At 39.9% G+C, this 18,528-nt stretch overlaps 1 long non-coding RNA gene across 1 annotated transcript in view; it reads left to right on the forward strand.

Moving 5' to 3' along the window:
* Nucleotides 1-1,486: 1,486 nt before the first annotated feature.
* LOC126346267 (uncharacterized) overlaps nucleotides 1,487-18,528 on the forward strand; it is a 30,013-nt gene continuing 12,971 nt past the window's right edge. Inside the window, exons 1-2 of the long non-coding RNA XR_007565166.1 lie at nucleotides 1,487-1,574; nucleotides 17,474-17,602. This is a non-coding gene — a long non-coding RNA (uncharacterized LOC126346267). The remainder of the gene's footprint in view (nucleotides 1,575-17,473; nucleotides 17,603-18,528) is intronic.

Here is an 18,528-nt window from a genome sequence, read left to right on the forward strand (position 1 = left end):
TAGAACAATTTGTTGCCGTTATAAGTCTTTTGGTGAGCAAGGTATAGCGTTTCGAGGTAGTGATGAAATTTTTGGTTCACCCCACAGTGGTAATTATTTAGGGTTATTAGAATTACTAGCCAAATTTGATGTGTTTCTGGCCCAACATATACTTATTCATGCAAATAAAGGAAAGGGATGTACGTCATATTTGTCAAAAACAATGTACGGAGAGTTTATCCATCTAATTGGATATTATTTGCCAAATTAAGAGATTCAGATAGATTCAGTCTCACTGGATTCTACTCCTGATATATCTCAAGTAGATCAACTGACTAATAGTGCCAGTGGCGGATTTAAAATGTTTGTGCCCTTAGGCACGTCATATTATAAGCGTCTCCCCCCCCCCCCCCCCTCCACCCAAGAAAACATGTTTTAAATAATAACTATTACCCGATTACTTCACAATTTCCATTTTGAGTGGGAGCGCTGTGAGCTGTTTCTGTACTCTGCTATTCGATATTCTGAAGGACGCGTCAGCAGTCTAGTAACGCTCAATCAAAATGTAATATGGTTCCTGAACTGTACGTGGTGTACGGCAACGGATAAAACATACTTAAACTGCATTGTGTTAACACATTCTTCTGGTGAAAGACAACAGAAATGAACACAGGGAAAATAAGTTTTTTATGGGCTAAAATTTCAGCAGAGCGCGTAGGAGCCAACGTATTTTTGTTATATATTCAATTTTAATGTTCTTTTACAGGAAACCGTTGAAAATGAAAATAAAAAAATTGTGTTACGATCTACAAATTGAAGCGAACGTGTCATACATTAGAAATTAATGCGTACTTTTACAGAGATGTGTTCAAAATTAAACTGTCGTTTTACGATCTAATAACTTGAATTGGTAGCAGATAAAAAAACCGTATAGTATTAATACGTGAATCTATAGGAAAGCGTAAGAAATGAAAATAAAATAGAGACTTCGGTGATAAATATGTGAAATGTCCGCAGCAGAATCCAGAGAAATATTTGGCCTGTTTTATTTCACTTATGGTAATTCTTTTTATTCGTTCGGAAAGTAGCTCTATTATTTCATCACCGATTGTTGAAGAAAGATAACTCGTATGTCCTTGCCCTGGATTTCCATATCGTTCAATGTGCTCGGCGACAAAAAGTTCAAACTCGGCTATAAGTTCAAGAGACATCATAAAATGTCTTTCGAGGTGTCCACGTAGGGTAAGTCCATGACTTGTTAGCTTCTTCACTACTGCAAACACCCTTTTCAACACACTGCGACAGTACATTTTTTCTACAGTAAATTTTTTTCTGTCTCAATATATGACTCTAAATGGTTATCGATTGTTCCAAGTGGCATTTTTCATGCTAAGAGTGATAACAGAATTTTTGTGTTCAAGTGAATTCCCATGATGAGATAAAATATTAGAAATATTTTTCCAATTGCAATACCATTAGTAACAATCGCGGCCTTACCTCCGAACAATTTACATGGTGCACAGTAAACGGCACCGGTGCTACAGAAGTATGTTAGGAAATCACGCAAAGTTGTTTCACCACTTAAAAAGTTTACGGTAAAATACATTTTTGTTCAAATATCTGGCTTTATCGCATATTGATCTTCCTGAATTAGAAAAATAACAGTTACAATTTTGATTAATGCCACGTTGTAAGAGGATGTTGCTTGTTGATTCATTGACGCACCATTCTGCAGGATCATCACTAACGAGGTTATTTCTTTTTGTGATGTCTCACTAGACTACCCGACGGGAGGCCCTCGTCACACATTTCATTTCATTACTAGACACTTAGTTTTTCGTGAAACTCGAAACCACGAACAATTTGTTTTTCTTCATTTTTAGCTTTTGTTTCAACTGTATTTACTTCTTTTACAACAGTTGCACTGCCAGAAATATCATCCGCACTACTTGAACTCCAAGTTAAGCTTCTCGTTCTCGCCTTTCCTTCGATAATTTTCGAAATGCCGCCCCACTTAATTTTGCACGATTGCTTTTTTTTTCACTGTTATTCATGTTACGCCACTTACAAAACTTTCAACCAACAGTCAAAACAAAAGAAAAAATGTAAAGGAAAGACAGAAAGAAAGACTGTATTCAGTTCCAATCGTACTACTCTGCACATGAGCACAAAGCTTTTTATTTTAAACACGGAGCGATGAACTGACCATCTAGGATTACTCGACATAACTGTGCTATGAAAGAGCGACAATGCAGAATAATTTAATTTCATTGTCGCCTGTTTCTGTGTTGTCAGTGAACAGTAGAAGCGCACCTGCCAGCTGGAATTCGTCTTGTAAGGAAAACGGGACTGTCCCTATTGTGGCTTCTGCTTCCCGTGTCGCCGGAATTTTAGCTGGGACGCAAATATGTTCTGCTTTGATCACACTTACAATATAAGAAACAAAGAAAATTTTATACTGCCTGCTCACCAATTAAAATTATATGCTCAGGCTCCCCAGTATATGGGAATGAAATTTACAACGAACTAAAAGCCAAGAACATTCTCAGTATGAATCCAGATTCACTGAAAAGAAAGCTGCACGATACTCCACTTCATTGATGTTAATACTCATTTGAAGAATTCATGAATGATAAACTGAATATTTGAGCAGGATGTATTTTATCAATTGTTTTATTGTGTAAGTATGTGAAGCTATGTTTTCACATAAGTTACTTTAATGTTTAAATAATTTTATTAACCACAGTTTTATATTAATGAAACTGTGTAAACCTTACTTTGACGCATCTCCTGTTCTGTAATCAAATGATTAGCTTTTGTATGTTATGAGATGAATAAATCACAATTCACAATAAATTGCACGTAATCAGTTTCCATGATGCAGGTACTAATAGTGTCTATTTTAAAATACAGTAAAGGCATTGGTTTGGAAATCAGCATAAAATGGATTAAATCGCCCAGACTGCCATGTAAAAATTTAAACTGGAAACACACTGCTTGAAATATGTATGAATACAGCTGGTATCTATTTTGAGTCATCATCAGTCTTTTGACTGGTTTGATGTGGCCAACCATGAATTTCTCTACTGTCTAAATGTCTTTATCTGAGAGCATCACTTGCACCCTATAGTTTTTCCCTCTACAGCCCCCTCTGGTGCCGTGGAGGTTATTCTCTGATGCCATAACACATGTCCTATCATCCTGACCCTTCTTCTTGTCAGAGTTTGCCATATGTTCCTTTCTTCATCAAATCTGCAGAGAACCTCCTTATTCCGTATCTTGTCAGTTCCTCTGATTTTCAAAATTTTTCCGTAACACCACATTTAAAATGCTTGATTCTGTTTTGTTTATGGTACTTACCTATGAAAACTATATGTTCATTTCTCTTTGCATCCATATCAGCAACAGTAGTTCAGGTCTTACAAATACACAAATGTGTAAAAAAGAGGCAGATACATGTGCGAAGTGTAGACTAAGAAAACGAACTTGAAATTATGTGACAATCCCAAATCAATTTGTGTAAGTTAAGCCTGGTTCTTATTCCATGATCATGACTAAAGCGGTTAGTGTAGTAATTACTAATGTTTCTCATAATGCCAATAAAGAATTATTAACTGCACTTAGATGATGCACCTAGAATGCAAACTCTTTGAACAATGTATCTTTACAACAGGTCAAATTTGTTTTCAGTTGGTCAAATTTGTTTACAGTTTAGTCAAATAAATGTATATGATTATTATTCATATGGTCCTTTTCTCTAGGTACTTACCTAAAAAGTCCTTTAAGAGGTACATGCAAGTGAAGTATAACAGAAGTTATGCAATTTACTGCACTAAGTTCATAGGATCATAACCAAACAAATATTGTCTGTTGACAGATACCACATGGCTTATATAGATGTGTAGGTAAATATGAATCCACATTAATGAGTCAGTTAAAGAGGTATAGATAACTGAACAGTGAAAAAGATGTGTGATCTGCAGATCTCACACTATGTTGGCAGCTCAAGTGGCAGGTGATGACGGTGGATATTTATTTAATACAGCTGTGCTAACTTAGTGGGAATATCCAGATTATGCTACTTTTTTGGTACTTCTATTGACTGGTTGTCCAAATTGGCTTAATTTTCCACACACAGCGGAAAATACCCATTAATGTTTGTGGACCAAGATATATTGTGTGCCTCCTTGAGTTAGTGGAGAATGCACTGAGCATGCAACTTATGCTGAGCTTATATTGACTGTATGCCACTATCAACTGGTTAATCCAGTTTCATTTTTAATCCACACCTGCAGAAGCCCACAACTACTGGTTAACTAACTGACATGTGACAATTGTGAAAATTTCTATAATTATGATTCTTACACATTATGATGGCTATAAGATTGTTAAACTGGATCCGTATTTCAACAATGATAGCAGTAGAGTACGACAGTTTGTGGAATATGTGGCGTGTGACATTCATAAGTTGCAAGCTTATAGTTCTACATCAGATTTGTCATCTTTTAAGTAATCTGTTTGTCAGCTGCAGTCACCACACATAAATGTCTGCTACTGAATGTAGCAGGTGTAGTTCATGGTTAATTTTGAGATATTCAAATTATTTTTCAGCATAGTGGTCATGATACTGAGTATTTTACGAATTACGTAGTTCACCATATCACACTTGAGAACAATTCTTGTATCACACAATGGGAAATCGAGGATGGAATAATGACAGTATTAAGGAAAGGATAGATTGCTACTCACCATATACAGGAGATTCTGAGTAGCAGACAGGCACAATAAAAATACTGCTAAACGTGAACTTTTAGCCTAAAAGACAACACACACACATTCATACAAAAATGAGTCACACACACCTTGACTACTGTCTGGTTGTCAACTGAGAGCAGCTGCACATGTCTGGAGAAGCAATCTGGGTGGTGGTGGTAAAGATGAGGATGTGGCAGAGAGGGGTGGGATAGCACAACAGTGGTGGGGGACAATAAAGTGCTACCTGTGGGAGCATACAGGGACATGGTGGGGACGGTAGGGCAGCTGGGTGTATTCTAGAGGTAAGATGGGTGAGACCGGGGGGGGGGGGGGGGGCAGAAAATGAGAGAAGTAGAGGAAGGGAAAAAAGACTGTTTGTGCATTGGTGGAAGATGTGTAGAGCTTGAGTGGGAGCAGAGTAGGGGATAGGCGGGTGAAGGACAGGGACTAATTAAGGCTGAGGCCAACTGGTGATGAGAATGTAGGATATATTTCAGGGAGAGTTTCTACTTGCCCAATTCAGAAAAGCTGGTGTTGGTAGGACGGATCCAGATGGTGTATGCTGTGAAGCAGTCATTGAATTGAAGAAAAATGTATTGTTTCTTCACTTCAATGACTGCTTCACAGTCTGTCACCCCAATACTCCCCAAACACCAGTTTCTCTGAACTGCACAGATAGGAACTCTCCATGCAGTATATTCTATGTTTCTGTAACACGCCCTGACCTCAACCATCTATTCCCTCCCCTGCTCCCACTACAGCAGTCATATTTCACGAGCACACCCACAGTCTTCCCCCTACCCCCACCCTCTACTTCTCTCCTTTTCCATTCCCCTCTCTTGTGCCTTACCTCCTAATGGCACCTAGTTGCCCTGCCCTGTCTCCACCACGTCCCTGTAAAGCATCACTTTACTGTCCACCACGCCTACCCTACTGTTCCTCATCCTCCCTGTCCCCACTGACCAGATTGCTTCTCCCAAGATGCAGACTTGCTCGCAGTCTGGCCTCGGTTGTCGGAGAGTGGCCAGGTACGTGTGAGTTGTGCATGCACGAATACGTGTAGTGTGTATTTTATCTACCTTAGAAGAAGGCCTTTTGGCTGAAAGCTCGCATGTTTAGCAGTCTTTTTGTTGTACCTCTCTTTGACTTGACATCTCATCCATATGGAGAGTAGTAATCTACTCGTGGGGGCCCTGCACGATATTAGGCAGGTTTACCAGTTTCTTTGGCTCTTCAGTGTACTAACAGAACCATGACTGGCATTTGAACTAGTGAAACATTAAATTCACAAAGCACTGCCTCCAGTGTGAAGGAGTTACATATGCTGTGGGTGGATTTAGTACAAGCTCTGTGCATGTAATATTTGCTACACATGTAAACCTGATTTCAGAAGAGTTGTTCCACTGAGAAAGCCATTTACATGTTCACTAATCAAATTTTACAAACGTAAAATAGAGACAGATCATATTTTCTGTGACGTAAGACGTTTGACTGTGTGCATCACAACTTACAGTGTAGCCAAGAAATGGAAAACGGGACATCTAACCAAAATAATACAGAACATTGTAAAGTTGTGCTTAGCAACTCAACCAAAGCAGTCCAGGGACATTATTTGGATAGGGGAGAAATCATGTTTGGGGTTTCCCAAGGCTCACTCTTCGGTCAACTACTGTTCCTCATACATATAAATGACCTGTCTAATATACAACAAACAGAATTAGTTCTTTTTGCAGATGAGACTAGTATTGTAATCAAGCCAAGCATACATACAGAAACAGTAAACAATGTTCCTAAAAATATTATTGACTGGTTTCCCACGAATATTAAAAAGACACAACATATTCAATTCTGCACATCTAGGGGTATTACACCACTGATAAGTGTAACACATGTTGAGGAAATAATAAATAGACTGGAAACTTCAAAATTCTTAGGTGTCCATACTAATAAGAAATAAACTGAAAAAGCATATTTTGGATCTCCTAAAACAACTTAGTTCAGCCACAGCTGCATTTAGAATCATTGCAAACTTTGGGGGAGACAAATCAGTAAGTTGACGTATTTTGCATATTTTCATTAAAAAATGTCATATGGAATAAGGTTACAGTGTAACTCATGTTTAAGAAAGAAATTCGTCATTTCTCAAAAATATGTTGGAAGAGAAATGTGTAGTGCACAACTGCAGTCTTCTTGTTGACATCTGCTTAAGGAGTTTGGCATTCTGACTACTGCTTCACAATGTATTTATTTCCTCGTGAAGTTTGTTGTATACAATCGACTGCAATTCAAAAGGAACAGTGACGCACATATTTACAATACTGAAAAGAAAAATTGCATTCATTACTCCACATTAAGCTTGTATTTAGCACAAAAAGGGGCTCACAAGGCTGTAGCTACAGTTTTTGGTAACGTACCCTGTAGTATAGAATGTCTGATAGATAGCAAAAATTTGAAAACAAACTAAAAAAGTTTCTCCCTGACAACTCCTTCTGTTTTGTAGAAGAATTTCCATTATTGTAATGGGTAAAAGGTGGTGAACAGGAACAGCTAACCTAGACCTGTATATATTAAACAAAATAAATATTTAAAAATGCTCAGCAAGTAGCCATATTTCAAAAATTAATTTTCAATGGGGATGTAAAATGACTTGTTCCACATCATTACAATTTACCATGCAAATTACCCATGGAACATGAAACTAACTAATATGGAAACAGAGATGCATCAATAATGAAGCAGCCCAAGCTGGTTGTGGTACAAAGAAAATAAAGGTGAGGTAGACAGTGTTTATTAAAATGAGCATAAGCTTCAGTTCTCCTTCTTTGGAGCAGAATTACACAACACAAATAGTAGTTCACAATTAAGTCTCTTTTCAGTATATTGGTTCAGATGGACCTAAATGTCTAGTTACATAGCCACTCTGCATCAGTGTAAACTACCCAGTCCAAGTTGTGGAGCCAAGTTTCGATGTAGTTTGAAGGCAGGAGCTGGCTGTCCATTGTCACAGCAGAGTAGAAGAGTCCCAGGAGACGAACTGGAATCAGACAACAGGTAACAGAATGACTCCATGAGAACTCCTTATCAACAAACCATGGCAGCTGTTGGTGTGGTTCCTCACAGAGCTCGTCTATGGATAACTGGCTTGCCTTAGTCATGTGGTGGTGGTGGGCTGTATGCTGTTGAGGCACTAATATACAGTGAGATCTATTTTCAACTATGTGATCCTGTAAAAGAGAGTACATCACAGCTAACTGTGCTCTCATGTAGTGATACCATTGCTGCTTACCAGCTAGGCATGCACTCAGAATTGCAGTTGTCATGTTCACTGATGTGCTCTGTGTGCATTGTGTCATAGGCCACCACTGATGTAGGGCTATGAGTCCCAACATAACATCCCTCCTATCTTGTAGAAAGAGGTAGTGGCATGTCTTGATGCCTGCATCTACATCTATAGCCTGTCCTATAGTGCGTGGTAGAGGGTAGTTTGTGTACTACTATTACTGTTCCCTTTCCTGTTACAGTCATAAAGAGTTCACTGAACAATGATTGCTGCTAATCCTCCATATGGGCTTCAGTCTCTCAGAAGGTTGTGATGCCACTGTCCTGGAAAGTAGAGAGGCCACTGACATCCATGTGAGTGAGCACCTGGCCCACAGGAAGGCAGCCAGCAGTCATGATTGTTGTTGCTGGTCATTGGGGGAGGGAGGCGGGGGGGGGGGGGGGGGGGGGGGGGTAACCACGGAAAAAAATTGTGGGAACTCTTTTGTCTAGACAGCTGATGTTTATGAGTGTGCACCTAGTTGATATTATTTCGGCAGTGAGAGCCCTCAGGCAGCTGGATTTTGACCCTTGCTCTACCTAGAACGTGACAAGAGACGGTACCCACTGTTGCCAACTGCTGGAAAATACTAGTGCCCAGACTATAACCTGAAGGGTGTAGTGAACAGCGAGTGGGAGGGATGGTACAAAATTGTAAGCAATATGGCTACTATAGAAGTTTTCATCTGGGGTAGATCTGTTCTGTGGAGGGGAGTAATAGGAGGTTAGAAATAAAGTGAGCACTCCATCGAGATCATGATGTTTGTGCAACTTCGCCAGTTGAGTTTTGAAAGTACAAATGAACTTTTCCACCAGCGAGTTGGAAGCTGGATGGAACAGAGCTGTGTGTATCAAAGCTAAGTCACTCTCCACACAAAAACCATGAAATTCTATTGATGAAAACTGCTTGCTTGCTTTGGCGTGTTGTGCACTCTGCAACCATGAGTTCTATATCTTTGTTGATACCCTCTAGAAAAATTGTTGGTGAACTGATCATTTAATGAGACAATAACCCAATGGCCTTTCTGAAGTAATAACAAGACATAGTGTTGGAGTGCTTGTGGAAGGACCACTCTGATGTGCCCATTATCTGCATGTAGAAAGAGGACACCATTGAAATTGGACAGCTCATGTCAGCGACACCAATAGGCCTACATGACCAGCAGGCAATGACTGTGGCATGAATGGGCAAGCTGGTCAGCATTGCCTCAACTTCAGAGTGAGTATGAAAGCAGACCTCAGGGACTGTGTCAAACTCGAGGTCCTGTGCCACTGGGAGACATAGGATTTCTGCATTGGCTTGAAGCACTACGGATTGATATAGGATGTCAGAGTGGTACGCTAAGAGGAACAGTCCCATCTTTGCAAGTGACAGGCAGTCCTGGTCCAAATGTTAGCATGAGAATTGAAAAGAGGTAATAGAGGCTTATAATCCATTAACAGGAAAAATCATCATCCATACACAAAATGATGAATTTTCTTTAGTGTAAACATAATAGTTAAGGCTTCTTTTTTGTTTGATTGTTATTTCCCTGTACTTGTGTCAATGCCTTGCACACAAATGCATTTGGGGATTCCACTTCATCAACAGTATGGGAAAGAACTGCCACCAGGCTGTAATCAGGTGTATCATCTGCTACTATCAAAGGGACTGAACAATCATATTCATGAGGCATACTGCATGGAGAGAAGCCTGCTTTAGGACCCAGAAAACCTTGTCACAAATGGAGTACCATCATTACATTCTTGTACTAGAGCTGGTGTAGCAGTTTAGCATGAGGAATGAATTTTCTGTAATAATTCAGGTGACCTAACATGGAATTAAGTTTTTGGTATCTCTGGGGGTTTCTAGTTTCTGTATGGTCTTGATATGACACAGAGGGGGCACATCCTTGATGTGCTGAAAATATGACCCAGATATCCCACTTTTGATACAAAGGAACAACATTTTTCCTTATTGTATTTCAGATGAGCATCTTGAAGCATGCTGAACAAGGAGTCAAAATTTGTTCTAGGTCCTGCTCATTTCTACCAGTGAGAATGATATTGTCAAGATAGTTCATTACCCCTGGAAGGTCATGTGTTAGGCATTCCAAATAGCACAGGAATATGGTGATGCCAAAAGGAAGACAACTATACCAAAAAAGACCAAATGGTTTGTAGATGACCAAGATGTTTCTGGAGACTTCATCAAGTGGAAGCTGCAAGTAAGCATCCTGTAGACCAATTTTTGTGAAGACTTTGCCTCCAGCAAGGCCCATGATAACATCCTTCACTTTAGGAATAGGGTATATGTTAATAATGCACTGGGCATAGACGATTGGCTTAAAATCTTTACAGATTCTTAAAACACTCCATTTAGTTTTTTAACAATCGAGGTAGCTCACTGACCATTTGTAATGGTGGTCAGAATTCCTTCTTCCATTTAGTGTCACAGTTTGAGATGAAGCTTGCTGCATACAGCAAAGGGAAAATTTCATCCTTTAAAGAATCTGGATGACACCACAGGCAACAAATAGTGCTTCAAAGCTGGTGACACCAATTGATGGATGTCAAAAAACGGAGGCATATTTTGAGCAAAGACCCTGCAGGCAGGACCTTAGAATGAATGGTTGAATCCTAGTCATTGAATCATTGACATAAAAACCAAGGGCATTGAACAGGTCCAACACCAAAATGTTCATGGCTCTGTTGAGTTGATCCCAAGGGTGCAGGTCATCAGGGAGGCTGCTTGGTACTGTATCCAAGCACAGAACTGGCCCTTTACTTCAATGATGTCTTTACTATAGCTCTTCAACTGCTTTTAAACAGTGTACATTGGAGGGGAGACCAGGGAGCACCCAAATTAGAATCTCTGGGGGCCAATCAGATACAATCGGCATTCATCATCATGGCCGATCAGCACATTTCAAGTTTGGTCAATATTTCTCCACAGGTTGTACATTTAACCCTTAGAAAGTAGCTGCTGTGGATGCATTACAAAACAATTAAATCTCTCTTCTTGACGTGGAAAGAGATGAAGTTTGGTGAAGTGTTAGCAGAGGAAAACAGAATCATGATTTCTAGTAAGTATATTGGTTCGTGAGGAACTGAATGTCTAGTTACATAAATATTCTGAATCAGGCAAAAATACCCAGTCCAGGAGTCCATGTCTTAGAGCCAAGTCTCGACCTCAAAGATAGCAGCTGGCTGTTCCATGTTGCAGCAGAGGAGAAGAGTCCCAGGAGGCAGGCTGGGCTGTGGAATGGCCTGAGGAGAGATTCTGATTGAGCAACCACGGCAGCAGTCAGAAACAATTAATAGAGAACTGACTTGTCGAAGCCATGTGCCATCCTAAATGCTGTTGTGTGCAGTTGGGGTGATGGGCCCTCTGATACATCTAGATATGGCTCTGACAGATGACACTCACATAAGGATCCTGTCTGATCACTCGCATCCATTCATGTCCATGTGTTCAAAAACAGGTGTTATTATATCCTATATAATGACACCTATTTTTGAACACATGAACCTGTGGAAGTAAGTAGGTCTGCACTTACTACACCCTCTTACAGTGATACCTCTGCTGTCTGTGACAAACCATGTGCTCGGAACTGCAGTGATGAGTTTCAGCCCCTGCGACTCGTGGCATAGCCCATCTTCAATGTAGTCCTGTTGAGCTGGAGGGCTATGAGCTCCAACATAGTAAGTAATAATACACTGAAGCAGCAAAGAAACTGGCATATGGATGCGTATTCAAATACAGAGATGTGTAAACAGGCAGAATACAGCACTGCACTCAGCAACGCCTATATAAGATAAAAAGTATCTGGCACAGTTGTTAGATTGCTACAATGTCAGATTATCAAGATTTAAGTGTGTTTGAATGTGGTGTTATAGTCAACACAAGAGTGATGGCACACATCACGTACAAGGTAGTGATGAAGTGGGGATTTTCCCGTATGACAATTTCACAAGTGTACTGGAATATCAGGAATCTGGTAAAACATCAAATCTCCAACATTGCTGCGGCCGAAAAAAGATCCTGCGAGAACAAGACCAACGATGACTGAAGAGAATCGTTCAATGTGACAGAAATGCAACACTTCCGTAAATTGCTGCAGATTTCAATGCTGGGCCATCAACAAGTGTCAGCGTGCGAACTATTCAACAAAACATCATCGATATGGGCTTTTGGAGCCAAAGGCCCACTCATGTACTCTTGATAACTACACAACACAAAGCTTTATGCCTTGGCTTGGCCCGTCAACACTAACATTAGACTGTTGATGGCGGGAAATATGTTGCCTACTCAGACGAGTTTCATTTCAAACTGTATCAAGCAGATGGAGGTGTACAGATATGGAGACAACCTCATGAGTCCATTGACCCAGCATGTCAACAGAGGACTGTTGAAGCTGGTGGAGGCTCTGTAATGGTGTGGGGCATGTGCAGTTGGAGTGATATGGGACCCGTGATATGTCTAGATACGACTCTGACAGGTGACACATACATAAGCATCCTGTCTGATTACCTGCATCCACTCATGTCCATTGTGCATTCTGGCAGAGCTGGGCAATTCTATCAGGACAGTGCAACACCCCACACATCCAGAACTGCTATAGAGTGGCTCCAGCAACACTCTTCTGAGTTTAAACATTTCTGCTGGCCACCAAACTCCCTAGACATGAATATTATGGAGCATATCTGGGACGCCTTGCAACATGCTGTTCAGAAGAGATCTCCACCTCGTTGCGCTCTTATGGTTTTATGGACAGTCCTGCAGGATTCATGGTGTCAATTCCCCCCAGCACTACTTCAGACATTAGTTGAGTCCATGCCACGCCGTGTTGCAGCACTTCTGCATGCTCATGGGGGCCCTGCATGATATTAGGCAGGTGGAGCCATTTCTTTGGCTCCTCAGTGTACTAATAGAACCATGACTGGCATTTGAACTAGTGAAACATTAAATTCACAAAGCATTGACTCCAACGTGAAAGTGCTACACATGCTGTGGGTGGATTTAGCACAAGCGCTCTGCATGTAATATTTTCCATACATGTAATCCTGAAACAGTGAAGTGCAGAAAGTCATCAGCTATTAGTAGCAGGGCTAGCTGAATTACGTTTACTGTTATGTTTTATTTATTTACTTTTGAGGTCTGAGGATCCTTAGAGCTAGTGTACTGCTAGGATGTATGATGTATCTGATTATTACAGTAATAACTATATGTAAATGGTCGTAAGGTTTACTATCTAAATCATATGTAAACGTATACAAGAAAAGTGGAGTGCACTTGCTCTGATAATAACTTGCATTATTGTAGTAATAATGGCAATGCAAACAAATTATAAGGCTTACAACATAATTCATAAATAAAACATTCTATTGACAATTGATTTATCAATGCTACCTAGTAGACACACAGTAATGCTTAAAATTAACTGCAGTTCACAAGGTATTATGCAATGTCAAAAATTTTCCATAAAGAATAGTAAAGAGTTATCCAAAAGATGAAGTTTTCTTGGATTTAGTCAGATCCCCAATTAACTGATTTGACATAAACTTGTAGTTTATTTATCCTTTTATGCTTGACTAATATACTCATTTTTGTTTATTGCTGAGAATTTTTATATCTTTGCGAAGATAATGTTATCAATTGTTAATTTTGTGAACTGTTAATTATATATTGCGACTTTTGCACATTTGCCTGAATTTTCTTGTTTGCATGAAACAAACAGTGTGCAATCTACTGTTTTCATACACTGTGTTAAAATCTCTATAAGAAAGGCAATTTCAAAGAGTGGCAACACTATTATTCAACATCTGCAGCTTTGTCATTGAAGAAGCTGTAAAATATGCCATATTCATATCAGTGAAAACATAGCACTTTTAGTAACAAACTGCACATAAAGACATTAGGTGATATTTCAGACTGATGTATTCATAAATGATCAGGCACATACAGATGCAGCAAACAACAGTCAACTTCAAATTCAAAAGTAATGTTTCATCACAGCAACAATATTTAGAACACATATGTTTCAAGCCAAGCAAATAGGTAATCAAATAGAAAATAGAAACCATGTGTCACTATAGTGAAAATAATTCGGAACTACATTCATAACAACAAAAAACAAGTAGGAAGATTTATATGTTCAGCAGACTAGACAAAGAGGTGGTAAGGTCACTGAGGAACTTGAAACTTTTAGTTCACAACAGGAGCATGTAGAAGAACTATGGTTCATGTTTAAATGTATAGTTGTCCATGCAGTGTATAGATACGTACCCACAGTACCGTTAATGAAGGGAGAGTTTCACTGTAAAGTGACTGTCTACCAAGACAGCTGTATAATAGGTGTAAAACAAAGAGACTACTTCATAGTAGGTATAAAACAAATTATGCAGCTATTGATATAGATATACTGAATGAAACATGTTTAGCAGTCAAGAGAGCAGTATGTGAAGCTTTCAGTGACTACCATAACAGAATATAAACAAAAGCTCTTTCACAAAAGCCAAAGAAACTCTGGCCATATGTAAAGTTAGTGTCTAACCACTCATGGACAACACACCTACTGAAATTGACAATAGTTTCAAATATTCCTTTATAAAGAAAAGCCAGGACTGTTGTCCCAATTTAATTCTTGTACCACTGACAATATGAATGAAACAGATGTTAGTGACAGTGGCATTCAGAAACAGCTGTTATCATTAAAACTAAACAAAGCCCCAGGACACAATGGAATCCCTATCAGATTCTACACACAATTAGTGGCTTAGTTAGCCCCTTCATTAACTGTTATACTATACCAAAGATTCTTCAAACAAAACACCATGCCCAGTAGCAGGAAGAAAGCCTGGTTCCATCTTAGCTTGCAGATCACATGACTGGTTTCACAGGTAGCCCTGTCTTCAATGGGACAGGTGATGCTTGTGACTGGACTGGAGTAGGTGGTGGTGGGGGGATGTATGGAACATGTCTTGCATCTATGTCTATTACAGATATGTGAGTCAAGAAGCAAGGGCTTGGGAATGCGGAGTAGCACTGTGGGATGGGTGGGAAGGATAGTGGGTAGGACATTCCTCCTTTCAGAGCATGATGAGACGTAGATGAAACCCTGTCAGAGAATGTGATGTAGTTTCTCCAGTCTCGGGTGGTACTGAGTCATGAGAAGAATACTCCTCTGTGACCAGATGGTTGGACTTTGGAAAGTGATGGGTGACTGGAGACATAAGGCTTGGAAGGCCTGTTTTTGTACAAGATTGGGAGGATATTTAAGGTCTGTGAAGGCCTCAGTGTGACTCTCGTGTATTTTGAGAATCACTCATCACTACAGATGTGACAGCCATGGGTGGCTATGCTGTATGGAAAGGACTTCTTGGTATGGAATGGGTGGCAGCTGCTGAAGTGGAAGTATTGCTGGTGGCTAGTAGGTTTGATATGGACAGATGTTTATGGGATATGTAGGACTAGGTGAAGCGAATGAGGGAGAAGGTGTTGAGGTTCTGGAGGAATGTGGATAGGGTGTTCTCACCCTCTATCCAGATCACGAAGATGTCATCAATGAATATGAACCAGGTGGGGGTTTGGGATTCTGGGTATTTTGGAAGGATTCCCCCAGATGGCCCATGAATAGGTTGGCATAGCATGGTGTCATGTGGGTGCCCATAACTGTGCCCAGGATTTGTTTGTAGGTAATGCCTTCAGAGAATAAGTAATTGTGGGTGAGGATACAGTTGGCCATGGCAATTAGGAAGGAGGTTGTTGGTTTGGAATCTGTCAGGCATTGGGAAAGGCAGTGTTCAATAGCAGTAAGGCCACAGGCATTAAGTATGTTAGTGTAAAGGGAAGTGGCATCATTAATGATGAACAAAGAATCACGTGGTAAAAGAACAGGAAATTTGGAGAGCCCATGGAGGAAATGATTGTTATCTTTTAAATAGGAGAATAGGTTGCGGGTATTAGGCTGCAGGTGTTGGTCTATGAGAGCAAAGATTCTCTCAGGGGGGGGGGGGGGGGGCACATTTACCACCCATTTACCAGTGGGGTGTGTTATGTGGTTGGGTGTATGGACTTCAGGAAGCATGTAGAAGGTAGGAGAGTAGGGAGTGGTAGGGGTGAGGTGAGAGATGGGTCTGGGGAGAGGTTCTGGGATGGATCTAAGGATTTGAGGAGAGACTGGAGATCCTATTGAATTTCTGGAAAGTAGTCGCTGTGGCAGAATTTGTAGATGGATGAATCTGACAGCTGGTGGAGTCCTTCCACCAGGTAATCCTTGCGGTTCAAAACAACCGTGGTGGAGCCTTTGTCAGCAGGAATGATTATAATGAGGTTGGGATCAGTTTTTAGGTGATGGATTGCAGTTCTTTCCACAAATATAAGATCAGTGTGCATGTTGAGGGGTTTGGGAAATGATTGTGGGGCAAGGTTGGATGTTAAGTAGTTCTGGAAAGTTAGCAGGGGGTGATTTGGTGGCAGTGGGGGTGAATCACAGTTGGATGGAGGAGCGAACTCAGTCAGGCAGAGTTCAACATTGGTCTTTGGTTGAGTCTGATTGATAGCGTTGGCAGTGAAGTACATTGTAAATAAAACTGCACAAATATTCATTAGAGCTTGATAAGATTTCAAAGTGGTGCAAAGACTGGCAACCTGTTTAAATGTTGAGAAAAGTAAAACCGGGCAGTTCAAAATAGGAAAAAAAAAATGTTGTCCTGTGGATATAATATCAGTGAGTCACAGATTGAATCAGGAAACTCATACAAATGCCTAGGTGTAACACATAGTAGGGCATGAAATGAAATGGTCACATAGGCTAAGTCATGGATAAAGCTGGTAGAATAGCAGGAAATGCAATCACTCTACAGAGGAGATTGCTTACAAATCACTCCTAAGACCCACCCTAGAATATTACTCAAGTGTGTGTGACCTGTACCAAGTATGACTCTCAGGGGATATTGAATATAAACAGAGAAGGGCAGCACAAACAGCCACAGGTTTGTTTGACCCATGGGAGAGCATCACAGGTATGTTGAAAGAACTGAACTTGAAGATTCTTGAAGATAGATGGGAACTATTCCAAAAAGGTCTACTAACAAAGTTTAAAGAATCAGATTTAAATGATGGTTCTAGGATTATACTACAACCTCTTACATATCATTCCCATAGGGATCATGAGGACAAGATTAGGTTAATTGCAGCATACATAGAGGAATTTGTGCAATCACTCTTCCATGTTCCATTTGTGGAAAGAATGGGGAAAAAGTCCTAATAACTGGTACATGTAATGTGCCCTCTGCTATGCACTTCGTGGATGTAGATTTAATTCAGTTGATTGTGCAATATACTACTGAACAAAATTAAAATTACTGTGCTGTATTATAACAATTTATCAAACACTGATTTTACATGAAAATTTCTTAAATGCTTTATCTATTTCAGGACTTCCAGCCCCATCTTCAGAGGCACCTTATGGTGTAACACATCACTTTGGTGAAGTTATGTGTTGCAAAATGTCTTTAGTATTGAAGAACAATGACTGCTACCATGAAAAGGTTTTTAATTTGAATAGTGAGTTCAGAGATGTATACTGTTTGGAAGTTTTATCTTGTTTTTGCTTGTAAACTGATATGGGTGGACACAGCATTTCTGCAAGGCAGGACAACATCAGCTGATTTTTCACTCTTCGTGGTAGCTGCTGGTTTGACAATTTATCCCATGCAGTCTTGTCCCAACATGGAGATGTGCCATACACTGTAGAACATTGAGTACCATGGCAATTAGTATTATGTCTCAAGAACAAGGGAGGAAGATTCTAGTGACATGTCATTCATGCCAAACAGAGTGCATATATTAGCATGAACTGTTATGAAGTGTTTCTTACCTGCAAACAAGGAATCAAAATATGAGGATTTCTTGATAAATGTTTTGATATTTAGTCAGATCCCCAATAACTGATTTGTGACAATTTCGCAATTTTCACTGCAGAAGTTGCAGAGGAGACAGAGCTTGCATATGAAGAAAAGACATGGTTTTGCTCTACTGTTACATAAAAAATGGCAGCACAGTATTCACAAGTAATGGTGATCATACATTTTCATCTAAGTACATATTCATTTCACATGAGGAAACCCTTCATTCTGGTTCAGTTCTGTGACAGGACTGGGTAACATGTCATTCTGGCAGCCAAAGTGACAGGACCCGAAACACTATTGTGCTGACAAAGCAATGGATTTGGCATGAGAAGAATAAAGTAAACATGAATTAAGATGAAAGTAATACTTTTGAAGAAAATTTTCAGTGAAACATATTGCTGATATTCCAAGCAGTGGGATTAACAGTCAGTGTTACAGTAGTGCAAAAACCCATACCAACCCAACACATAAAGAGAGTCAAGAAGCTTTGAGTTTCAACAGTTATTAAATCGGTTGAGAAAAGCTGTGTAAATTAAGTGGTAGTAAGTCCACGAGTCAGAAAATCATCCATCGAATATGGGT

The sequence above is a fragment of the Schistocerca gregaria genome, chromosome 1 (assembly GCF_023897955.1).
Source record: "Schistocerca gregaria isolate iqSchGreg1 chromosome 1, iqSchGreg1.2, whole genome shotgun sequence".
In the NCBI taxonomy this organism is placed as follows: Eukaryota; Metazoa; Arthropoda; class Insecta; order Orthoptera; family Acrididae; genus Schistocerca; species Schistocerca gregaria.